Source organism: Nicotiana tabacum, chromosome 9 (genome assembly GCF_000715075.1).
Source record: "Nicotiana tabacum cultivar K326 chromosome 9, ASM71507v2, whole genome shotgun sequence".
Classification (NCBI taxonomy): Eukaryota; Viridiplantae; Streptophyta; class Magnoliopsida; order Solanales; family Solanaceae; genus Nicotiana; species Nicotiana tabacum.
In genome coordinates this window covers 66,250,255-66,278,090 of record NC_134088.1, presented here as the reverse complement: position 1 = coordinate 66,278,090, position 27,836 = coordinate 66,250,255, and the positions used below count along the sequence as shown (strand labels likewise).

General features: G+C 39.6%; 1 long non-coding RNA gene across 7 annotated transcripts in view; it reads left to right on the top strand.

Moving 5' to 3' along the window:
* The window catches only part of LOC142164230 (uncharacterized), a 29,294-nt gene extending 1,898 nt beyond the window's left edge, over positions 1-27,396 (top strand). The window contains exons 4-7 of one of the 7 annotated variants that reach the window (XR_012694915.1): positions 31-364; positions 18,766-18,833; positions 25,704-25,771; positions 27,162-27,396. This is a non-coding gene — a long non-coding RNA (uncharacterized LOC142164230). The other 6 variants (XR_012694913.1, XR_012694911.1, XR_012694916.1 and 3 more) reach the window with 6 other exon arrangements.
* Positions 27,397-27,836: the final 440 nt, after the last annotated feature.

Genomic DNA, 27,836 nt, shown 5'->3' with positions numbered 1-27,836 from the left:
CAAGGAACATTATTAAAAAACTCTCTCCAGGACGAGAGCTCCTCTCAGCTAAGGCTAGATGACAAGGAAATTGAAGACTAAAGGGAGAGGGCAAGGAACGAAAGGAAATTTGACGGTGCTAAACATGGGAAAATGGGGATTCCCCAATCAGAGGATGCAAAGAAAACAAAAGGTGTGAATGTGATTCAGGGGGTAATTCCACTGGAATTGAAGCAAATCCCGCCGTTGATGGTGACACTAATGACAACTAGCAGGAAAAATGGATCACCAAATGTGGTCACTGGGCAAAATGACGAACAGAGCACTGGCAAGACATCCTAGGCAGATCTGGTTGATGCTAAGGAGAAATTCACCAATGGAAAAGGTACAACACAAAACTTTGAATCTAATCCCAAATCATGGAGACAATTGAGAGAGGGGTTTGACTTAGTAGCAGCAGAATCACCTGTTACTAATGTTTAAATTACGATGGATGGTACTAAGAATGAGGTGGAATATTGGTATTCTGATGTAGTATGCTATATACTAGGATCGAACCCTCTTTTAACAGTTATAGAAGGGTATTTCAAACGCATTTAGGGAGCCCTGGGAATAGACAAAGTGGCACAAACTAGCAAAGGTGTATTCCTTGTTCGATTCCACATTGTGGAGATTCGAACTAATGCTATTGAAGAGGGGATCCAAACCTTTGATAGGAAACCAGTGATTGTGAAGCTATGGAGACCAGATGTTGAGATGAACAAGGTGATGGTTGAAAAGGTCCTCATCTGGATCAAATTGATAGGGCTTGGCTTAAAGTATTGGGGACAAACAACACTAACAAAAATTGCGGGGTTGGTAGGGAAACCTGTGAAAGCTAATACAACTACAACTATGAAGGAAAAACTGATGTGTGTTAGAGTTTTGGTTAAGGTTCAGTTGAACCAAACATATCCAGATACAATCATGTTTGAGAGTGAAACTAGGCAGATAATCAAGCAACCAGTTGAGTATGAATGAAAACCAATCTTGTGTGACCACTACAAAATATTTGTACATGACAAGCAATACTATAGGAAGCTGACCAAGCAGATAGAAGGAACCCACACAAATCAGGTGAATAACTTGTAGAAAGGTAAGGTACCAGTTGAGAAGAAATTGCTAGAAAGTGATAAAGTAAAGGAGATGCAGCATAGCCTAAGAAGACCTAAACAACAGTTACAATACAAAGAGGTAGTTGTGACTACCAGTAACTCTTTTGCTTCCCTTCCCTTGGGAAGAAAAATAGTTCAATGATGAACAACAATTCAGCTGGAACACCTACAAAGGATGACTCAAGAGCAAATATGAAACAAATTGAGATTGCTACTAGTACAGGCCTGGGGACTAGTTTGAGTCAGGCAAAGGCCTCAACTAGCAATATGACTAGCATAACAGGTGTGAGTTCAGGTACATGGAGGGGTGGGGGAGACCTCCCTCATGCTAGATAAAATTGGATTTTGGAACACCGGGGGCTTAAATAGACAGGATAAGCAGAGAAATGAATTTGTTTATGCACAACTATAAAGTTGGTCTATTTGGGCTCTTGGAAACTAAGGTTAAGAGCCACAAAGTACAAGCAACGACCATTAACCTATGTAGTGAATGGTCTTTCACCACAAATCCTAGTCACCACCTTGGTGGTAGGATTTGGTTACTCTGGAAGCCTTTGATTTTAAATGTCAACATAATGTTAATGACCTCACAACTGATACACTATGAGGTGGTACATAAAGGTACCAAACTGATGTTCCAGGTGACACTAGTATATGGTTTCATTGATCATGCCTTAAGAAGAGAACTATGGTAGAAAATTGAGAGGATTCATGGTACAATTCAAGGGGCATGGACAGTAATGGGAGATTTTAATTGTATACTTAACAGAGATGAGATAATAGGTAGTCTTGTGTCCCTATCTGAAACAAGAGAATTTAAGCATTGTGTTGGAGTATGCTCTTTAAAGGATTTGAGATAATTGGTAGTCTTGTGTCCCTAGTAAAATTGACAGATTACTGGTGAATGACTTGATTACTAGTTTGCCAAGTGTCACGACCCCCAAATTTTCTCCGTAGGATGTCGTGATGGCACCTAGTCTCTAAGACTAGGTAAGCCTATCAATGCGGAATAATAATAAATATCTGAAATAAATAAAATACAATTCAAACAATTTCAACTCCCAAAATCCGGTAGAAATAAGTCACAAGCTTCTAAGAATTTATTCTCAATGTCTCTATATGTCAAGGTCTAAATAAAATATAAGGAAGCAACATAAAATAATAGAAGGGGACTTCGGAGTCTGCTGACGCTGGTAGATATACCTCGAAGTCTCCGAGCGCAGGTAGCTTCACTAACGTCTAAACTGGTAAGATGTACCTGGATCTGCACAAAAAGATGTGCAGAAGTGTAGTATGAGTACACCACAGTGATACCCAGTAAGTGCCAAGCCTAACCTCAATAGAGTAGTGACGAGGTCAGGTCAGGCCCTACTGGAGAATAGATAATGACATGGAAATGAATCAAATAGTATGTCACATTTAATGACACCAATTAATTACAAATAATATCTCGTGGAATCAAAACAGAATTTCCTTCAACTTTATGAAAATCACAACAATTAATCGAAAGCAACTATGGCCATAAATCAATATCAACAAGGGCACTCCCGAGGTACCGCCTCGTAGTCCCAAATCATAAATAAATTCACAATATCTCATTTCCTTATATCACCGCGGGAGCCTTCACAATTTATTTAAAGAAAATATTTTTTCCGAAATAGCATCCCGCGTTTTAGCCACCCTTATCACACCGCATGACTTCTAGTAGTTACCCCTACTAGCCACGCGTATCAAGCCACCCTTATCTCACCGCATGCGTTTTAACACCCAGACCTTATACCACCGCATGCGTATCAATATCACAATATATCACAATTTGCACCTCAAGTGCTCAAATAATTTAACTTGCCAAAATAATTCAACAACAATATTTTTCCACAATAAAGAGCTCACTGCTCCATCACAATCAGTACGAAAATCTTACAAAAATATTCAGGAGTAAATAATTCAGAAAAATAATATTTTAAAATGTTTAACACATTGCTTCAATATCAAGTTTTAAAATGCCGAATACTTCAAATTAATAATATTTAATTTAGAGAAAATCAACCTTCAAATAATGTACAGAATAAAAAAAACCAAGTTCCAACTAAACAGATAAAAAAATTAGCAGAAGAAGATCAAACAAATTTAAAATATAAACATTTAATTAATGATGAAGAATATAATAACATAGAATATTTTAATAAATGCACAATAATGATTTACACAATTTAAAAATAAAATTCTTCAAATTTAGCCCGTGTACACACTTGTCACCTCGTGTACACGACTTTCAACACAATTCAAAAATTATATTAATATCAATCCTAGGGAAAATTTCCCCCACACAAGGTTAGACAAGTCACTTACCTCGACTTGCTCCAATTTAACCAAGTATTATGCTTTTTCCTCGATTTTCCGACTCCGATCGACTCGTATCTAGTCATAATTAATTCGATACAGCCAACAAAAAATATAGTAATCAATTTCATAAGAAAATATTATATTTTCATTAAAATTCGAAATTAGCTCAAAATTTGCCCGTGGGGCCCACATCTCGGAATCCGGCGAAACTTATAAAATCCGACAACCCATTCAATTACGAGTCCACCCATACCAATTTTATCAAAATCCGATAACAACTCGACCTCCAAATCTTAAATTTTCGTTTTTGGAAGATTTTGCAAAAATCTTGATTTTTCTTCCATAAATTCACGGATTCATGATGTAAATGAGTATGGAATCATGAAATATAATCAATATAGGATAAGGAACACTTACCCCAATGTTTTCCCGTGAAAATCGCCCAAGAACCGTGCTCCAAAAATCCAAAATGAAATGAATGAAATGACCATTTTTGGTCCTTAAGTTTCTGCCAATCCGTCACTAAAAGTCCATTTTCCGTCACTAAAAGTCCACCAGAAATAGCTCTACTAGACTTACTTCAATTGATCATAACTCTATGTACAAATATCCAAATGATAAATGGTTTAACTTTCTGGAAACTAGAATCCACCGACTACAACTTTCATGTTTTGCAATTATTCTGATTCCTTATGCATTACGAGATATAAGCTCCCAAAGTCGGCTGCATGCATCAGAATTTCTGGCGAAATTTCTGGCGAAACTGCTCTACCAGCCTTCATTCAATCCGTCATAACTTTCTGTACAAATGTCCAAATAATGAATGGTTTAACTTTATGGAAACTATAATCAAACGACTACGACTTTCATGTTTTGAAAATGTTCTGATTCCTTATGAATGGCGAGATATAAGCTTCCAAAGTTGGCTCCACGCACGAAATTTCTGCAACAGAAATTTCCAGCACTCTGTCCGAAATCCATTCCGTTTACCTTCCGAAATCCATCCGAGACCCTCGGGACCTTAACCAATTATTCCAACATGTCCCAAAATACCATACGAACTTAGTCGAGGCTTCAAACTACATCAAACAATATCAAAACGACGAATCGCACCTCAAATCAAAATTAATGAACTTTGAACTTTCAAATTCTATATCTTGTGTCGAAACACATCAAATCAATTCGGAATGACTTCAAATTTTGCACACAAGTCATAAATGACATAACTGAGCTATGAAAATTTTCAGAATCGGATTTCGACCCCGATATCAAAAAGTCAACTCCTCGGTCAAACTTCCCAAAAATTCAACTTTCGGCATTTCAAGCCTAATTCCACTACGGCCTTCCAAATAAAATTCCGATCATGCTCCTAAGTCCAAATCACCATACGGAGCTGTTGGAATCATCAAAGTTTTATTCCGGGGTCGTTTACTCATAATTTGACATCCGGTCACTATTTAAACTTAAACTTTTAATTTTTCATCAAAATTCCATATCTTGGGATAAGGACCTCGGAATTTGATTCCGGGCATACGTCCAAGTCCCAATTCACGATACGGACCTACCGGAACTGTCAAAATATTTATCCGAGTCTGTTTGCTCAAAATGTTGACCAAAGTCAACTCAGTTGTGTTTTAAATATCTAATTCATATTTTAATCCATTCTTCACCTGAAAACTTTCTGGAAAATTTTTACGGACTGCACACACAAGTCGAGTAATGATAAATAGTGCTTAGATCACATAATTAATCATTAAATTTAAAGATGATATTTTTGGGTCATCATATTCTCCACCTCTAAAACAAACGTTCGTCCTCGAACGGAGTTAGAAAAAGTACCTGAGCTGGTGAATAAGTGTGGATAACAGCTGTGTAAATCATTCTCGACCTCCTAAGTCGCCTCCTCGACCGGATGACCCCTCCACTGAACCCTTACGGAAGCAATGTTCTTTGACCTCAGCTTTCGAACCTGCCTATCTAAAATAGCCATTGGTTCCTCAGCATAAGATAGATCCTTGTCCAACTGAACCGAACTGAAGTCTAACACATGAGACGGATCGCCGTGATATTTTCGAAGCATAGAAACATGGAATACCGGATGAACCGCAGAAAGACTAGGTGGTAGTGCAAGTCTGTAAGCCACCTCTCCAACTCTCTCAAGAATCTCAAAAGGCCCAATATACCTAGGGCTCAACTTGCCCTTCTTCCCGAACCTCATCACACCCTTCATAGGCGAAACCCGGAGCAATACCCGCTCACCAACCATGAATGCAACATCACAAACCTTCCGATCCGCATAACTCTTCTGTCTAGATTGGGCTGTACGAAGTCGATCCTGAATTAACTTAACCTTTTCCAAGGCATCCTGAACCAAGTCTGTACCCAAAAGTCTAGCCTCACCTGGTTCGAACCAACCCACTGGAGACCGGCACCGCCTACCATACAAGGCCTCATACGGAGCCATCTGAATGCTTGATTGGTAACTGTTGTTGTAAGCGAACTCCGCAAGTGGTAAGAACTGATCCCAAGCACCCCCAAAATCTAACACACACGCACAGAGCATATTCTCCAGTATCTGAATAGTGCGTTCGGACTGCCCGTCCGTCTGAGGGTGAAATGCTGTACTCAACTCTACCCGGGTACCCAACTCATGCTCTACTGCCCTCCAAAACCGTGAGGTAAACTGTGTACCCCGGTCAGAGATGATAGATACTGGTACACCGTGAAGTCTGACAATCTCGCGAATATATACCTGAGCTAGCTGCTCTGAAGAGTAAGTAGTAATCACAAGAATGAAATGAGCTGATTTGGTCAGCCTATCCACAATCACCCAAACTACGTCCAACTTCCGCTGAGTCCGTGGGAGCCCAACAACGAAATCCATAGTGATCCGCTCCCATTTCCATTCTGGAATCTCTAACTTCTGAAGTAATCCACCCGGTCGTTGATGCTTATATTTCACCTGTTGACAATTTAGACACCGAGATACATACCCCACTATGTCTTTCTTCATCCGCCTCCACCAATAGTGTTGTCTCAAGTCCTGATACATCTTTGCAGCACCCGGATGAATGGAGTACCGCGAACTGTGAGCCTCCTGGAGAATCAACTCATGCAAGCCATCCACATTAGGCACACATAGCCTGCCCTGCATCCGTAATACATCGTCATCTCTAATAGTGACTTTCTTGGCATCACCGTGTTGAACTGTATCCTTAAGGACAAGCAGATGGGGGGTCATCATACTGACGTTCCCTGATACGATCATAAAGTGAAGACTGAGAAACCACGCAAGCCAAAATCCGACTCGGCTCGGAAATATCCAATCTAACAAACTGGTTAGCCAAGGCCTGAACATCCATGGCTAAAGGCCTCTCTACTACCGGTAAATATGCTAAGCTGCCCAAACTCTCTGCCTTACGACTCAAGGCATCGGCCATCACATTGGCCTTCTCCGGATGATAGAGAATGGTGATATCATAATCCTTAAGCAACTCCAACCATCTCCGCTGCCGCAAATTAAGATCCTTATGTTTAAACAGATGCTGTAGACTCCGGTGATCGGTGTAGATTTCACAATGGACACCGTACAAATAATGCCGCCAAATTTTTAAGTCATGAACAATAGCTGCTAACTCCAGGTCATGTACATGATAATTCTTTTCATGCACCTTTAACTGTCTGGACGCGTAAGCAATCACACTACCGTCTTGCATCAACACTGCGCCGAGACCAATACGCGACACGTCACAATACACAATATAAGATCCTGTACCTGTAGGTAATACCAATACTGGGGCTGTAGTCAAAGCTGTCTTGAGCTTTTGGAAGCTTTCCTCACATTCCTCGGTCCACCTGAACGGAGCACCCTTCTGGGTCAATTTGGTCATAGATGCAGCAATAGAAGAGAAACCCTTTACAAATCGGTGATAATACCCAGCCAAACCAAGGAAACTCCGGATTTCCGTAACTGAGGACGGTCTGGACCAACTCTGCACTGCTTCAATCTTCTTTGGATCTACCTTGATCCCCTCGCACGAAACTATATGACCCAAAAATCCCACTGAATCAAGCCAGAATTCACACTTTGAAAATTTTGCATATAACTTCTTTTCTCTCAAAATCTGAAGCACAGTCCTCAGGTGTTGTTCATGTTCTTCCTGACTCCGGGAATACACCAGAATGTCGTCAATAAACACAATGATGAACGAATCAAGATAGGGCTGAAATACACTATTCATTAAGTGCATAAATGCTGCTGGGGCATTGGTCAGCCCAAAAGACATCACAAGGAACTCTTAATGACCGTATCGAGTCTTGAAAGCAGTCTTCGGGATATCTGGATCTCGAATCTTCAACTGATGATAGCCTGAACGCAAGTCAATTTTTGAGAATACCCTGGCACCCTGAAGCTGATCAAATAGGTCATCAATACGCGGCAATGGATACCTGTTCTTCACTGTAATCTTGTTCAGCTGGCGGTAATCAATACACATCCGCATAGAACCATCCTTCTTCTTTACAAATAAGAGAGGAGCACCCCAAGGCGATACACTGGGCCGAATGAAACCCTTATCAAGCAACTCCTGTAACTGTTCTTTTAATTTTTTCAACTCTGCTGGGGCCATACGATATGGTGGAATAGAAATGGGCTGAGTGCCCGGTAACAAATCAATGCCAAAGTCAACATCCCTGTCGGGCGGCATACCCGGAAGATCCGCTGAAAATACATCAAGAAAATCCATTACTACAGGAACTGACTCCACATTAGGAGTATCAATACTAACATCCCTCACATAGGCCAGATACGCATCACACCCCTTCTCAACCATTCGTTGAGTTTTAAGAAATGAAACAACCCTGCTAGGAACATGATCTGAGGTACCTCTCCACTCTAGCCGCGGTAGACCTGGCATAGCCAACGTCACCGTCTTAGCGTAACAATCAAGAATAACGTGATAGGGAGACAACCAGTCTATGCCCAAAATGATATCGAAATCCACCATACTGAGCAATAATAAATCAGCTCTGGTCTCAAAACCACTGATAATAATTAAACACGACTGATACACACGATCCACAATAATAGATTCACCCACAGGTGTAGATACATAAACAGAAGAACTCAAGGAATCACGTGGTACGCCCAAATACGAGGCAAAATAAGATGACACATAAGAATAAGTGGAGCCTGGATCAAATAAGACTGACGCATCTCTATGATAGACCGGAATAATACCTGTGATAACAGAATCATATGCAACAACATCTGTCCTAGTAGGAAGGGCATAATATCTGGCCTGGCCTCCCCCTCTAGGGCGACCTCTACCTGCCCGACCTCCACCTCTAGTTAGTTGTGCAGGTGGAGTGGCAACTGGTGCAGAAATCATGGCCTGAGAAGCCGGAGGACCCTGTGGAATAGGTGGGGCCTGAGAAATCTGTGGAGCTGCACCCCTCCTAAATCTGGGGCAATCTCTCATAATATGGCGAGTGTCACCACATTCAAAACTAGCCCTCGGAGGATGTGGCTGCTGGGACTGGCTCGGGCCTGATCAACTAGATTGTCCGCTGAAAGCACCCTGTACAGGAGGTACAGAAGACACTGGTGGTGCATAATATGGAACCTGAGGTCTGGGAGTAGTCGGAATACCACCGGAAGCTGGAAGTGCTGAATGAATAGGATGACTCACATAACCTCTACCATGTCGGGCTGTAACTGGGGCACGAGAATTATTATATGTGCCAGAATCTCGGGGTCTCTTAGCTTCCCTCTCTTCCCTCTCCCGAGTCCGCATACCTTCCAATCTTCTAGCAATTGACACCACCTGTTGGTATGTGATGTCCATCTCTAGCTCTCGGGCCATACTGTATCTGGTACTAGGGTGAAGACCCTCAATAAACCTACGAACCCTCTCTCGAACAGTAGCAACTAAGGCTGGTGCATGCCTAGCCAAATCACTGAATCGGACCGCATATTCTGACACGGTCATAGAACCTTGGTGCAGCTGCTCAAACTCTGTGCGCCAAGCATCCCTAAGACTCTGAGGAACATACTCCTTCAAGAACATATCTGAAAATTGAGTCCAAGTAAGTGAAGCTGCCTTAGCCGGACTATCCAACTCATATGCCCGCCACCACTGGTAGGCTGCTCCTCTAAACTGGAATGCCGGGAGGGTGGTACTTCTTATACCTCTCGAGCCTGAGCTGCTCTCCCTCTGAAACTACTGTCCTAATCTCAGGCCGAACTGGGATAATTGGCTGCACTGGTATAACCTCTGGGGCATGGTCAACTTGGGCTCGTGGTTCTGGAGTACGGGCGGCGGGAGTCTGTGCTCCTCCCCCGGCCTGAGATATGGCAGGAGCAAGTGGAATTAACCCTGCCTGAGCTAGAGTGCCAAACATGCTAAAAAACTGGGCAAAAGTCTCCTGAAGTGTAGGAGTAGTAACAGGCGTCTCAGGTGCCTGCTCTCCAACTGGGGCTACTGGTGGCTCTGGTGCAGCAGTTCATGCAGATGCTCTGGCTGCACCACGTGGTCTTCCTCAGCCTCTGGCTTGGCCTCTGCCCCGACCCCGGCCTCTTGTGGCTCCAACAGGGGGCGCGAGTGTCTGATCATCAGATCCAGTTGTGCGTGTCCTCACCATCTGTGAGAGAATAGAAAGACAATTGTTTAGAACTTTGAAATCAACAAAGGCGCACGATAAGGAATCAAAGAAGTGAATATTTCCTAACAGTCCCATAGCCTCTCGAAGATAAGTACAGACGTCTCCGTACCGATCCACAAGACTCTACTAAACCTGCTTGTGACTAATAATACCTATGAACCTAGTACTCTGATACCAACTTGTCACGACCCCAAATTCCCTCCGTAGGATGTCGTGATGGCACCTAGTCTCTAAGACTAGGTAAGCCTATCAATGCAAAATAATAATAAATATCTGAAATAAATAAAATATAATTCAAACAATTTCAACTCCCAAAACCCGATAGAAATAAGTCACAAGCTTCTAAGAATTTATTCTCAATGTCTCTATATGTCAAGGTCTAAATAAAATATAAGGAAGCAACATAAAATGATAGAAGGGGACTCCGGAGTCTGCGGACACTGGCAGATATACCTCGAAGTCTCCGTGCGCAAGTAACTCACTGACGTCTAGGCTGGTAAAATATACCTGGATCTGCACAAAAAGATGTGCAAAAGTGTAGTATGAGTACACCACAGCGGTACCCAGTAAGTGTGCCAAGCCTAACCTCAATAGAGTAGTGACGAGGTCAGGTCAGGCCCTACTGGAGAATAGATAATGACATGGAAATGAATCAAATAGTATGTCACATTTAATGACACCAATTAATTACAAATAATATCTCGTGGAGTCAAAACAGAATTTTCTTTCAGCTTTATGACAATCACAACAATTAATCGAAGGCAACTATGACCATAAATCAATATCAACAGGGGCACTACCGAGGTACCACCTCGTAGTCCCAAATCATAAATAAATTCACAATATCTCATTTTCTTATATCACCGCGGGAGCCTTCACAATTTATTTAAAGAAAATATTTTTTCCGAAATAGCATCCCACATTTTAGCCACCCTTATCACACCGCATGACTTCTAGTAGTTACCCCTACTAGCCACGCGTATCAAGCCACCCTTATCTCACCGCATGCGTTTTAACACCCAGACCTTATACCACCGCATGCGTATCAATATCACAATATATCACAATTTGCACCATAAGTGCTCAAATAATTTAACTTGCCAAATAATTCAACAACAATATTTTTTCCACAATAAAGAGCTCACTGCTCCATCACAATCAGTACAGAAATCTTACAAAAATATTCAGGAGTAAATAATTCAGGAAAATAATATTTTAAAATCTTTAACACGTTGCTTCAATATCAAGTTTTAAAATGCCGAATACTTTAAATTAATAATGTTTAATTTACAGAAAATCAACCTTCAACTAATGCACAGAATAAAAGAAACCAAGTTCCAACTAAACAGATAAAACAATTAGCAGGAGAAGATCAAACAAATTTAAAATATAAATATTTAATCAATGATGAAGAATATAACAACATAGAATATTTTAATAAATGCACAACAATGATTTACACAATTTAAAAATAAAATTCTTCAAATTTAGCTCGTGTACACGCTCGTCACCTCGTGTACATGACTTTCAACACAATTCAAAAATCACATTAATATTAATCCTAGGGAAAATTTCCCCCACACAAGGTTAGACAAGTCACTTACCTCGACTTGCTCCAATTTAACCAAGTATTATGCTTTTTCCTCGATTTTCCGACTCCGATCGACTCGTATCTAGTCATAATTAATTCGATACAGTCAACAAAAATTATAGTAATCAATTTCATAAGAAAATATTATATTTTCATTAAAATCTGAAATTAGCTCAAAATTTGCCCGTGGGGCCCACATCTCGGAATCCGGCGAAACTTATAAAATCCGACAACCCATTCAATTACGAGTCCACCCATACAAATTTTATCAAAATCCGATAACAACTCGACCTCCAAATCTTAAATTTTTGTTTTTGGAAGATTTTGCAAAAATCTTGTTATTTCTTCCATAAATTCATGGATTCATGATGTAAATGAGTATGGAATCATGAAATATAATCAATATAGGATAAGGAACACTTACCCCAATGTTTTCCCGTGAAAATCGCCTAAGAACCGTGCTCCAAAAATCCAAAACGAAATGAATGAAATGACCATTTTTGGTCCTTAAGTTTCTGCCAATCCGTCACTAAAAGTCCATTTTCCGTCACTAAAAGTCCATTTTTCGTCACTAAAAGTCCACCAGAAACAACTCTACCAAACTTACTTCAATTGATCATAACTTTATGTACAATTGTCCAAATGATAAATGGTTTAACTTTCTGGAAACTAGAATCCACCGACTACAATTTTTATGTTTTGCAATTGTTCTGATTCCTTATGCATTACGAGATATAAGCTCCCAAAGTCGGCTGCATGCACCAGAATTTCTGGTGAAATTTCTGGCGAAACTGCTCTACCAGCCTTCATTCAATCCGTCATAACTTTCTGTACAAATGTCCAAATAATGAATGGTTTAACTTTATGGAAACTATAATCAAACGACTACAACTTTCATGTTTTTAAAATATTCTGGTTCCTTATGAATGGCGAGATATAAGTTTCCAAAGTTGGCTCCATGCACAAAATTTCTGCAACAGAAATTTCCAGCACTCTTTGTCCGAAATCCATTCCGTTTACCTTCCGAAATCCATCCGAGACCCTCGGGACCTTAACCAATTATTCCAACATGTCCCAAAATACCATACGAACTTAGTCAAAACTTCAAACTACATCAAACAACATCAAAACGACGAATCGCACCTCAAATCAAAATTAATGAACTTTGAACTTTTAAATTCTATATCTTGTGTCGAAACACATCAAATCAATTCGGAATGACTTCAAATTTTGCACACAAGTCATAAATGACATAACTGAGATATAAAAATTTTCAGAATCGGATTTTGACCCCGATATCAAAAAGTCAACCCCTCGGTCAAACTTCCCAAAAATTCAACTTTCGGCATTTCAAGCCTAATTCCACTACGGACTTCCAAATAAAATTCCGATCGCGCTCCTAAGTCCAAATCACCATACGGAGCTGTTGGAATCATCAAAATTCTATTCCGGGGTCGTTTACACATAATTTGACATCCGATCACTATTTGAACTTAAACTTTTAATTTTTTATCAAAATTTCATATCTCGGGCTAGGGACCTCGAAATTTGATTCCGGGCATACGCCCAAGTCCCAATTCATGATACGGACCTACCGGAACTGTCAAAATATTTATCCGAGTCCGTTTGCTCAAAATATTAACCAAAGTCAACTCAGTTGTGTTTTAAACATCTAATTCATATTTTAATCCATTCTTCACCTGAAAACTTTCTGAAATTTTTTTACGGATTGCACACGCAAGTCGAGTAATGATAAATAATTTTTAGATTACATAATTAATTATTAAATTTAAAGATGACATTTTTGGGTCATCACACCAAGCTCTGAAGCACACTTTGGGAATTAAGGAATATGATACCACTGCCCAGCTATAATTAATTGGGATAGTGGGCAAGGGACTAACCAACATAGATTCAAATATTTCAATATGTGGAGTCAGGCACCAAATTTCCAGCAGGAAGTAAAACTTAGCTGGGAGAGAAACATAGTTGGATCCAAAATGTTTGGACTGGTGGGCAAATTTAATAGACTCAAGGCAACTCTTTAGGGCATCAACAAAACTAACTTCAGTGATATAGAAGTTAATACTAACAAAATCAAGGTGTAACTGGATGAATGCCAAAGTAAACTACAAAAAGACCCAAGGAATCTACAACTGATAGAACATGAAGCAAGACTAGCTGAAGAATACCACAATTGGAAGGTGGCTGGAGATCAATACTTTAAACAGAAATGTAAGATCCAGTGGTTGAATTATGAGGATCTGAATACCAAACTCTTCCATAGTATACTCAAGGCTAGGAAGAATACTAATAGGATCTTTACAATCAGAAATAATAATGGGAACATTATCAATGAACTACCAGGGATAGCACAAAGCTTTATGGATTTCTATACTTCCCTACTTGAAACCTCAAGTTCTGAAAGGACTAGAGTCTACAGTGCAACTGTGAAGGAGGGTCCAATGATATCAACTGAGCATAGGAAGCTGCTAATAGAAGATTTCACAAAAATAAAGATAAAAACATCTCTATGGGTAACAGTAGGAGACAAAGCTCCAGGGCCAGATAGGTACAATAGTCAGTTCTTCAAAGATTGTTGGGATATCATCAAAGAAGTCCTCTTAGCTGGTGTGATGGAATTTTTCAAGTTCGGAAGAATTTTAAAGATATGGAATGCCACAGTACTTACCTTAATACCTAAGAAGGATCATGCTGAAACTGTTGGAGATTATAGACCAATAGCCTGTTGTTACACTATCTACAATATAGTATCCAAAATGCTGTCTATCATATTGAAAAAAGTGTTACCAGATATAATTTCAGTCAATTAGAATACAGTTGTGGCAAGGAGATCTATTGCCCAGAATTTCCTTATTTACCAAGATCTGGTCAGGTTATACAACAGAAAGCAAGCCACTAGTAATTGCTTGATAAAGATTATTTTGAAGAAAGCATATGATATAATCGAATGAGAGTCTGTTGAAGAGATGCTGCATGCTTTGAATTTCCCACACCAGTTCATTAAATGGGTTATAAACTGTACTACTACTGTCAAGTACTCCATAGCTATCAATGAGGGTCTATATGGAAATATAACAGGCAAGAGAGGGCTCATACAAGGTGACCCCATATCTCACATACTATTTATTATATGCATGGAATGCTTTACAAGTATAATAAGTCAGGTGGAAAAACATCAGGGATTTGGGTTTCATGCAAAATGCAAGACCTTAAGGCTGAATTGTCTTTGCTTTGCAGATGATGTACTGTTGTTTAGTAAATAGGATTTCCCAATCTGTCCTACTAATACTAAAGGGTTTGAAGACATTCTCAAATGCTTCTGGTTTATGCCCAAATTCATCCAAATCCAACATATTCTGTGTAAGCATGCCTCAATGTGAGGCGGACCTAATAAAGCTGACTGGATATGCTGAAGAGACATTACCTTTCAGATACTTAGGGGGTACCAATCTCAGCTAGAAAGCTATCTAAAATGGATTGTGATGTTCTGATTGAGAAACTTACATCACGAGTAAGAAGCTGGGATTCTAGACACCTCTCGTATGTTGGGGGAGTAATGCTAGTAAACTCAGTTTTACTCCACATTCATAGCTATCGGGCTTCCATATTTATTCTCCCAAAATTGGGGCTCAAAGGTATTACTGCAATTTGTAGAAACTTCCTATGGGATGGAAAAGTGGCCACAAATAGATCCCCACTTATGGCATGAGACCTGGTATGCAGACCAAAGAGGGAAGGGGGATTGGGAATAACTGAGTATATCAGATGAAATAAAGCTGCTATAGCTAAGTATGTATGAAACATTGCCCAAAAAGCTGATAATCTTTGGGTAAAGTGGATCAATAATGTTTGCTTAAAAGACAATGACTGGTGGCAGTACTCACAATCACAGGATTGTTGTTGGTACTGGAAAAAGGTATGCACTACGAGAGACACCTTTGCACCTAGCTTTGTTGAGAATGGATGGCTAAAGTCCAAGGGCAATATTCAGTTAATAGTGGGTACAAATGGAGAATGGGGGAACAAGAGGATTCACCCTGATTGAGATGAGTATGGAGTAGAAGAAATATGAAAGCATAATTTCATATGTTGGTTGGTTCTGCATAGGCGACTATTAACCAAAGATAGACTACATAGACAGGGTATTAGCCAAAATAATAGATGTATAATGTGTGGTGCTAATATGGAGACTGTAAAGCATCTATTCTTTGAGTGTGCTTTCTCCATGAATTGCCTACAAGGGATCCTTAAATGGACAGGGAGAGGAGTATAACACACAGACATTAATTGGATATAGAGGAGGCTGGCTAGAAGTACTGAAGAAAGAAGTTGCAGGGCTTTTGTCATTGCAACCTTGGAAGCACTAGTATATCGTATCTGGAAAGCAAGAAACAATGCTTATTGGGATCTCAAACTACCACGACCTGAACTTGTGATTGAATAAATATGACAAGAGTGCAAACTGTGAAGGAACATGTTCTTGAGCATGAAGTAGAGTAACAAGGAAAGAGACTGGTTAAACAATATACTTAAGTAGAATTGGATGATTTTCTCTTATAGGGGCCATAGTTCACATTACATGTTTCTAGTAGATAGATAAATGTGTAAATTTATATATAGAAAGTAGATATAGGGGGTAGATATTCTTAAAAGAAGATTGTACGTGGTCGAAGAAATTGTTATTGTTCGTAGAGATTAATAAAAAAATTCTTCACCCAAAAAAATAATGTTTTTCAAGGAACCAATTTTGTTCACTTCTATTCCTTCCATCTCTATTTTTAAATATATCAACTTGATGCAATACATTTATTTAATTAATTTTTTAGACAAAATACTTTCAAACTATTTCATATAATCTTACTATCATTACGTTGTTGTGTTTGTTTGGTGAAAATAGTATGGGCTAACCAGTTTTCGGATTGGTAATAAAAGAATAGCAGTGTTTGCAAAGTCATTGAAAAATAGCCACTATTTTATGCGGAGATAAAATCTGGACAAAAATACCCTAGCTGAAACACAAAAAGTTCCAGCATAATATGCTGGATTTTGGAGCTCTTGCGTATAAGTTTCCAACATATTATATTGAAACTCCAGCACATTGTGCTAGAATCTCATATGTAAAAAAAATAACATGTTATGTTGAATTTCTTCGAATTTTGAGTGTGTTTTTGTTCATATTTTATCTTTACGTAAATAATTGGCTAAATTTCGATTACTTTTGAAAGGGTGACTATTTTTTAATTACCAGTTGTAAATCAAGTTATTTCTAATTTTTTCCCATTTGTTTGGGATAAGGGAATGGGTCCGAGATCACCAAGCCCGGCTCAGGCCCATCCCAAGCATCGCCAAAGGTCAAAGTAGAAATTTTTCTAATCTTCACAATAGCATGTCAAGATTGTTCTTTACATGGGGTATTCATAACAGATAATGAAATGGCAACAAAAGTCAAAAAGTAATTCCTGAAAATCATGTACATCAACTCATCTCCAAGCCTTTCCAATTGCATGTGAAGATGTACATCCAACACTTACGTCATTGCTTATCGAAACGCATTCCATGGAAGTAATAAACTTTTCGCAAAATAATTGCAATGACCCGATCGATAATTTTGAGTATTTTCGCTCTGTTTTCTCTCTATTTGATGCTTTACATATGTGTATTTATGGTTACGTGACTTGCCGGGTGGTTGATTTATTTTCGGGGAAGTTTGGGAGTAAATTAGGACACTTAGTCTCAAGGTTGGGTGCTTAAGTTGTTAGGGTTGGTCAGAGTTTGAGTTTTATGTAGACGACCCCAAAATAGTATTTTGATTATTCCTATAGATTCGTATGATGATTTTGGACTTAGGCGTATGATTGAATTTGGATTTAGAGGTTCGTAGGTGAATTTGGTGCTTTTTGGCTTAAGTTGGTAAGTAGAACGTTTGGAAGGTTCATACGTTTGACCGAAAGTTGACTTTGTTAATATCAGGTTCGGATTGTGGTCCTGAGAGTTATAATAAGCCAGTTGTGTCATATGGGATTTGTATGCAAAATATATGTCATTCCGAGTTGATTTGATGATTCGACATGAGTTTTAGAAGTTGAAAGTTCATTAGGCTTCAATTGTGGTGCGATTCGTGGTTTTGATGTTATCATGTGGGAATTGAGGCCTCGAGTAGGTCCGTGTTATATTTTGGAACTTGTTGGTATGTTCGGAGGGGGACCCGAGGGGATCGGGTGTGTTTCGGATTGGTTTCGACTTATTTTGGATTGTGTTGCATTGCTGGAGTTTTGCTGAGTCTAATGCTTTCGCATCTGCGGATACTAGTCACAGATGCGACGTCGCAGATGCAGCCATGAGGGCGCAGATACGAGAAAGGGATGGAGGAGTTGTGTCCGCAGATGCGAAACTCTTGACGCAGAAGCGTGACCACACCAGTGATGAGAGACTACATAAGCGGGTGCGCATATGCGAGCTTGAGGCCGCAGAAGTGGGAGGTTGAAACTTAAGTGGGGACCATAAATATGGGCCTTTAACCGTATAAGTGGAGCCGCAGATGCGGCAAATTGTCCGCAAATGCGGAATCACTGGGCAACTTATTATATTTCGAGAGTGGTTTCATTTTTCACTCTTTGGAGTTGTGGAGCTCGATTGGAGGCAATATTTGGGAGACTTTTCAATACAATTGAAGAGGTAAGTTCAGTTTACTTAATTTTGATGTTAAATATTGATTACACATGGATTATTACACCTAATTTATGTAAATTAAAGGTGGGATTTGGGATTTTTTGGACTATGATTTTGAAAAGTGAGAATTGATGATTCGAGGGTCGATTTGAGTTTGGAAATGGATGAAACGTATATATTTGGACTCGTATAAGAATGGGTGGTCGAAATTTATGAATTTTGTCGGGTTTTGGGATGCGGGCCTGGGGTTGACTTTGCTAATTGATTCAAGATCATAGCTTTATTATTTGGGCTTATTTTCTATGACTATTATTGATGATATTAAGTTGTTTTGGCTAGATTCGAGTCGTTCGAAGGTCGATTCGCATGGGAAGGGCTTCTTGGAGTATTGATTCCCATGTTTTAAGGTAAGTAACATATCTAAACTTATATTTGAGGACAATTATCCCTGAGAACTATGATATTTGCATGCACCGGGGTATTTATAATTCAGGTTGTTCTTAGGCTATTATATGTCTTGTTTTGCTATCATGATTCTTTGATATCATGCTTTCTTCATTTGTATGACTACATGAGTTGTTATTCATGCTAGAAATCATGTCTAGTCTATCTACTTAATTGTTTGAGTAATGATAGGGCTATTTTGCCATATTGATCTATTTGCCTTAAGCGTAGTCATACTGTTCAGTCATGATAGTCATATTCGCATGTTATATCACTGTCTTTGTGCACTTTTGATATGATGTCTCACATGTTATTGGTGTTCTTGTACGTGACACGAGTGTTAAATTGAATTTGTGGCACATTTGTGATATTTCGTGTTGTATAATTGGATTATGTTGTCGTGAGATATTGGCATATGGAGACTTGAGTAGATTGATGACTAATGTGGGCCATAGAGCCGTGGTGATTGATAGTGAGGCGAAGCTTGCATCAAGGCTCTGTATTGGGCTGAGTGTTATTGGTATTGAGGTGACGCATACACCAGGCCCCACGTTGGGCTAAGTGGTACTGTTTAGGGGCGACGCGTGTACCAGGTCCCATGCTGGGCTATGTAATATTGATTATTGATTAGTGCTTGAGCAATGATCCGCCCTTCTAGAGTCTGGTATTCACAGTGAGTGCAAGCACATAGATATATATGTGTTTTGGTGAGGGACATTGGTGCCAGTCACCCGTAAAATGCTGAGTGTGGTTGTTTATGTGATTGTGAGTGGCATTTGTGCCATACACCGTGAGCATGCTGAGTGTGAGTATAGTTGATGGCTTCACTATGATGTTTTTGACTTGACATGTATATTTGGAGATGCGTTTTCCTTATGCTAGCTGGTAAATGAAATGTCTTATCTGTATTTGAAAGTTTGGAAAATCGCAGTTTTCTTGCTGAACTCTCATTTTTGAAATTTCGGTGAAAGATTGGGCTTTGACTGTTATACTTGGAAAGCATGTCTAATGTTCCGTATTTGTGAACGAGTTGATCATGATATCTTTTTAGTTGTTTTCATTTTTTTACTGTCATCATTATATTATGTATTTTTATTCATTATTGGTGTTGGACACTGACCTTCTTCCGAGTTCGTCACTGCTTTCAGTCTGAGGTGAAGTTTGTTACTTATTGCGTACATAGGGTCGGTTGTACTCATACTATACTTCTGCATCTTGCATGAATATTTTGGTGTTGATATTGCGGTATATGGTGAGAGTTGGCATTGAAGATGTACCTACTTTCTGGACATAGCTACCACTTGTCCTTGGTAGTTTTAGATTCGTATTCTGTTTATGTATATTCTAAACAGATGTTGACTTATTTTCATATCAGCCTTGTACCGATCCTTGGGATGTTATATGGAAAGTTTAGCTATTTCATTTGTTTTTTATTTATGATATTCAATAGAATCGTGTAACTGTTATTTGGCTTACCTAGCGGGTTGGGTTAGGTGCCATCACGACTAGGTGGAATTTGAATTGTGACAAGTTGGTATCAGAGCACTAGGTTGCCTAGGTTCTGCGAGTCATGACCAAGTGTCTAGTAGAGTCTTAAAGATCAGTATGATGACGTCCATACTTATCTTCGAGAGCCTACATGGCATGTAGGGAAATTTCCCATCTTTCTTTCCTTATCGTGCGACATTGATTCAGCTTGAAGGGTATCTCTTTTAATTTCTTCCATCCGCTCGTATGTTATGTTGAGCACTCAATATCATCTGTGCATCGACGACTTGTGATATCATGGATGAGGTGTGAGATGTGTTCTTTGTGTTGAGGAGATAGGCCAGTCTGGAGGACTTGAGGCCAGGTTCAGACTACAGCTTGGGCTCGGTGATTTTAGTTGTGTGAGTATGCGCTTTTAGACTTATATGCCCGATAGTGTCCCTAGGAGTGAGACTGATGGCTCCGTGAGTGGTTGGATAGTTATATGATGAGTATTATATGGTTGTAGAATGTGCTTAGATGGTTTAGGTATGACGAGAAGAATTTTGCTTGGGATGCGAAAAGGTTATGGATGCTTGATTCCTATCTGGATGTGCCACATCGTTTCGAGATATGGATTTATTAGTGGATGGTTCAGTTGCTCATTTGGGAAATTAAGTAGATTTTTATGTCTTGTTGACGAGTTCAGGCTCAGGATTTAGTGATTGCTTAATGGTTGTGACCATGATAGGGCATAGAGAAATTCTAGTTTGAGGCTAAGCAGGTAGGTTATCTCCTGCGGGTTGTTCTAAGGTTATGTAATCCCTATGATGTTTCTGTGAAGAGTTTATGTTCTACCAGTAGGGTGTGTGTGCTACACTTAGAGTTAAGATTGCTAAGGGAGTTCACACAACTGTCATGATGATGGATATGCGCTTAGCAGATGATTTGAGGTATCTTATGATTAGGGCTACATGAGTTCATGAAGGATTTAATTGAATTATAGTGCGAGGTCATGGAATTTAAGGAGTACGGGTATTGTGGGTTATTAGATATGGTGTTCTATTTCGAGCCAAGTGCGGATTGCATGGTCATGTGTTATATTAGTTTGTGTCTGAGGCATATTTGAGGATCGGTTTTGACTTGAAGAGGGTGATTTCGAGGATGGCCTAAGCAAAGGAATTGCTGGATGCATGATGTGTTATACTTTATAGGCATATTTGAATCTTGGAATGATTCGTGTTTGTTATTCGTGGTGAATGTAGTGTGCATGGAGTAGGGATTCACTCGGTTGCTTATAATGTAGGGGTTACTTCTTTCAGTGTTTGTGTTCTAATGGGGAACAAGTCACTCGGCTTATTTGGGCGGTGGATTGGAGCTTAGAGCGGAGTGGATGACTCTAAAAAAGATTCTAATGAGATCAAGATTCATTTGTGGTATTTGAGGATTCCCCGAAATTGTATATGGCTAAGATCTGAGATTGCATTGGATGGTGCTGAGACTTGCGGTATTTATGTATCATTGTTAATTCTCCATTTTAGTATTAGAGAGGTTGAAGAAATAGCTTCAATTTCACAGAAGGTCTCTTCAGAGTAGGTATCTCGGTTGCAGTACTATTAGGTGCTTAAGAGGGAATAAAATGGCTTATGGACCTTAAGACGATGTGGTTTCATGCTAGGATCACTTGTGGTGAGCTTGGGGGTTAAGGATCATTGTGTAATGGCGAGGAGAAGTGTTACCTTGAAGTCAAGTTGAGAGGGACTCGAAGAAATATGTCAGCTTGGTAGAGGTTTGGATCATCATAGTAATAGAAGTGATCAGTTCCTTTGGTGGTGAGACTCTATAGGTGTTTTGTAGAAAATACTCTTGGGTTTGGCGACCTGCGTGACTTCGTTGAGTTAGAGGGATTTAGTTCTGATGTCTTGGTTTTGTGATAATGGGTTCGAAGAGTTCTCGGTAATTTTGACCACGTCTTGGGACATATGTTTTCGACAGGCATGAGGAGTATGTTGCATGTTGTGATTTTCTCTAGGATAGGGGTCAAGTAGAAGGTTTTTGGCTGATGGAATATGTATTCTACTTGTGGTTCAAGGTTTATAATGGGGTTTTCGTGTTTTCATACGATGACATGATAGATGCGGAGCGACGTATGGGAATGAGGTTTGCATGTACAAGGTTGCAGTTCCGTTCGAAGGGAAAGTCATGAGTTCTAGACAGAATGGACGATTTCAGATGCTTAGAAGAATGTTGGCACTATCTGGTATCACCTGAGAAGGGTGCATATTTCAGAAGGCGCACTATGTTTTGACTTGCGGATTCTTGCTGCTATTATGGTAATCGCCTGGTTGATCGACTGTTGATGTTCAAATTTTGCTTCATGGAGCGAAAGATTCATGGGAGTTTTTCTCGTGAGATGATTGTGTATGAGGAACGTGTTAGTTATTTGAGTGGTGGAGTTGGGTTCGGATGTGGAGATTCTTGTATTTTTGGGATTTAAAGAGTGGGAGTTCTTAGAGGTAGATTGTTCCTTGATTGTGGACGGTGAAGATATGTTAAGAGTTTGACGGCTAATTGTATGTGTTATGGTTAGGTTACTATGGACTTTGTGAAGGTTATTTACCTGATTGTAGATGATCAAAGTTGATTTGGGGGCCCATTGTTAGGCCTACTGAGAATGTGTATTTTAGATCGGGTTTGTTTACTCTGCACAACTAGTGTTGAGAGGTGTGCCATCAGCTAGAGTTGATCTTATTTGTGTTCTTATATGTTCCATGTGTTACTCTCCTAAGCTACGATGGGTTGTGAGACTGTTGACTATTTACACATGACGCGGTTTTGTTTGGTCTTTGTGGCAAAATTCGAGCGAGACGGTTCTTGAGGTGTTGAATGATGGATTACGCCTTTGTTATGGTATTCATGTTTGTGATATATTGTGTTATGCGTTTCTCCAAAGTTATGGTCATGCACTTCGCGTGCTTGTTTTTGATATGCATATGGTTGTTGATTGTGGGCATCATGGCTCTAGGTATTACATGTGGATCGATGTATGGATTGGGTCACACATGCAGCTGAGTTATGTTGGGATATGGTCCTTCGTTCTTATTTCGTGTGTTTTATTTCTTCTCTGTGAGATGGGTTCATAGCATTGTGCTTTGTGGTGGTATCTGTTGAGCTTGTCCGATAGTTCTCTCATTTTATTCTCTTTCCATCATTAGGTACATTCGAGTTGTTGCTTGTTTGGTGCACGCATTGCACAGTATGTGACTTGAGGTGGTGCTGGTTTGGCGTGTCAGTCGAGCAGCTTGTACCAGATGAGATGGGGTTATTGGACCTGGAATGAATGTTATCGGATTTGATTAAGGTGAGTTGGGAGAATAATGTCATTAGTCAACTTAGATTTTGGCAATAGTTCTTATCGGGCAAGAGAGCTCCACGACTTGTTGATCTGACAAGTGGTTATGAGTTTCTGTGTGTTTCATTCATCATGGGCAGTGTACGAAGGTTTAGAACAAGGTTTTATTTGATATGAGATTTATTACCGGTGCCGGTTTTGTTATTAAGTAGCTATTGTGGTCGAAAGCTATTGCTTTGAGTATCTGAGTTATGTGGTATATCATGTGATTATATTATGGGTTATGGTTATGGCTTGATAAAACTTGTTCAGACTTATACAGTGTATATATGTGAGAATAAGGTATTATAATGAATTCCGGATGTTGGAGATTGGGTTCTAAGGTTTATGGACTAAGGTTGAAGTAAGAAACTTCAATTAGGTTGTGTTGTTGGGCTTATATGGATTGAGGTGACGTGAAATCACCCATGTGTATAGTGAGTTTATACAGTGATTTGATGGCTTTAGAACGACTCTTGGCGCGTTCAAGGACAAACATATGATTAAGTGGAGGAGAATGTAACGACCCGATGTCGTTTTGAGCATTTTAGTCATGTTCCCCCTTATTTGATGCTTTACATATGTGTATTTATGATTACGTGACTTGCGGGGTGGCTGGTTTTGTTTTGGGGAAGTCTGTGAGTAAATTGGGACACTTAGTCTCAAGGTTGGGTGTTTAAGATGTTAGGGTTAGCCGAAGTTTGACTTTTGTGTAGACGACCCGAGAATGGTGTTTTGATAGTTCTAATAGATTCGTATGATGATTTTGGACTTAGGCGTATGACCGAATTTGGATTTGGAGGTTCATAGGTTGATTTGGTGCTTTTTGGCAAAAGTTGAAGGTTTGGAAAGTTCATAGGTTTGATAGGAAGTTGACTTTGTTGATATCGTGTTTGGATTGTGGTCCCAGGAGTTAGAATAGGTCCGTTGTACCATTTGGGACTTGTATGCAAAATTTGAGGTCATTCCTAGTTGATTTGATATGGTTCGACTTGAGTTTTGGAAGTTGAAAGTTCGTCAGTACATTTGGCTTGAATTGATGTGCGATTCGTGGTTATGATGTTATCTTGTGGGATTTGAGGCCTCGAGTAGGTCCGTGTTATATTTTGGGACTTGTTGGCATGTTTGGATGGGGTCCCGAGGGGCTCGAGTGTGTTTCAGATTGGTTTCGGCTTATTTTGAATTGTGTTGCATTACCGAAGGTTTGCCGAGTGTAATGCTTTCGCACCTGCGGAAGACTGGTCGCAGATGTGACGCTGCTGATGCGGCCCTGAGGGCGCAGATGCGAGAATGGGATGGAGGAGTTGTGTCTGCAGATGCGGAACTCTTAGCGCAGAAGCGTGACCGCACTTGCTATGAGAGACAGCAGAAGTTGGTGTGCAGGTACGAGCTTGAGGCCGTAGAAGCAGGAGGTTGGGACTTACGTGAGGATCGCAGATACTTGCCTTTGACCACAGAAGCAGATCTACAGATGCAGGCCTTTGACCACAGAAGCGGAGCCGCAAATGCAGCGGATTGTTCGCAAATGCGAAATCACTAGCAGTTTATTATATTTCGAGTGTTTGGTCATTTTTCATTATTTGGAGTTGTGGAGCTCGGTTGGAGGAGATTTTTGAGAGACGTTTCACTAGAATTGAAAAGGTAAGTGAAGTTTACTTAATTTTGATGTTAGATATTGATTAGTCACGGATTATTACACCTAGTTTATGTGAATTAAAGGTGAGATTTGTGGAGTTTTGGACTATGATCTTGGAAAGTGAGAATTGATGATTTGAGGGTCGATTTGAGGTTGAAATTGGATCAAACACATATATTTGGACTCATAGCGAAATGGATATTCGAATTTGTTTGAGTTTTGTCTGGTTCCGGGGGGTAAGCGCGGAGTTGACTTTACATAATTGATTCAAGATCATAACTTTATTGTTTAGGCTTGTTTTCTATGATTTTTTTGATGATATTAAGTTATTTTGGCTAGATTCGAGTTGTTCGGAGGTCGATTCGCATGGGAAGGGCTTCTTGGATTATTGATTCCCGCATTTTGAGGTAAGTAACATATCTAAACTTGAATTTGAGGGTAATTATCCCTAAGAACTATGATATTTGAGATGTGTTGGGGGTGATGCACGTGCTAGGTGACAGACGTGTGCGCGTGCACCGGGGTATTCATCATCCGAGTAGTTCTTAGGCTATTATATGCCTTGTTTTGATATCATGTTTTCTTCATTTGTATGACTACGTGAGTTGTTATTCATTCTAGAAATTATGTCTAGGCTATCTGCTTAATTGTTTGAGACATGATAGGGCTACTTGCCTTAGCCGTAGTCATACTGTTCAGTCATGATAGTTATATTCACATATTATATCTTTGTCTCTGTGCACTTTTGATATGCTGTCTCATATGTTATTAGTGTCCTTGTACGTGACATGAGGTTTAAGCTGAATTTGTGGCACATTGTGATATTTCATGTTGTATAATTGGATTATGTTTCCGAGAGATGTTGGCATATGGAGACTTGAGCGGATTGATGAATCATGTGGGCCATAGAGACATGGTGATTGATAGTGAGGCGACGCTTGCGTCGAGGTCCCGTTTTGGGCCGAGTGTTATTGGTATTGAAGTGACGTGCATGCCATGCCCCACATTGGGCTAAGTGGTAATGTTTAAGGGCGACGCGTGCACCAGGACCTATGCTGGGCTATGTGATATTACACACACACACACACACACACACACACACACACACACACACACACACACACACACACACACACACACAAATATATATATATATATATATATATATATATATATATATATATATATATATATGTGTGTGTGTGTGTGTGTGTGTGTGTGTGTGTGTGTGTGTGTGTGTGTGTGCGCGCGCGCGTGCGCGCTTTGGTGAGGGGCATTTATGTCAGGCACCCGTACAGTGCTGAGTGTGGTCGTGTGTGTGATAATGAAGTACATTTGTGCCAGGCAGCATGAGCGTGCCCGAGTGTGAGTATACTTGATGGCTTCACTATGATGTTATTGACTTTCCATGTATATTTGACATATAGGCATTGAGATATATTTTTCTCATGCTAGTTGGTAAATGAAATGTCTTATTTGTTGTTGAAAGTTTGGAAAATCACAGCTTCCTCGATGAACTCTCATTTTTGAAATTTCGGTGAAAGATTGGGCTTTGACTATTATACTTGGAAAGCATATTTAATTTTTCGTATTTGTGCACGAGTTGATCATGATATCTCTTTAGTTGTTTACTTTTTTTAGTGTCATCATTATATCATGTATTGTTATTGATTATTGGTGTTGGACACTGACCTTCTTCCGAGTTCGTCACTACTTTTATCTTGAGGTTAGGTTTATTACTTATTGAGTACATGGAGTTGGTTGTACTCATACTACACTTCTGCACCTTGCGTGCAGATTTTGGAGTTGATGCTGCTGTGTATGGCGGGAGGTGGAATTGAAGATGTACCTGCTTTCCGGACATAGCTACCACTTGTCCTTAATAGTTTTAGATTCGTATTCTGTTTATGTATATTTCAAACAGATGTTGTACTTATTTTCATATCAGCCTTGTAAATCTAAGTCTTAGAGGCTCATGATTTGTACTACCAATCTTTGGGATCTTATATGAAAAGTTTAGCTATTTCATTTATTGATTATTTATGATCTTCATTAGAATCGTGTAACTGTTGTTTGAATTACCTAGCAGGTTGAGTTAGGTGCCATCACGACTAGGTGGAATTTGGGCCGTGACAATAACATCAAACCATATGCTTACTTAATCGATTATTGCAACTTTTCTGCGGGCAACATATCAAATCGAATTGATACGTTGAGCGAGAGCAGACAACACGAACATTAATCATATATACGGGGAGGGAAACAATATTGCTGATGAATTAGCAAAGCATGTGACAACTACAATGGACTCGGAGAGAATATAATTTAGTATTTTGTATTTCTGTACCTTGTACAAGAAATAGATCCTATATATATAGTAAGATAAATATCTTATTTATAGTAAGATATTATTTTGTAAGTGTGTTTGTATGTATATATATGTATGTATATACAAGAGCAAACTCAAAGAAC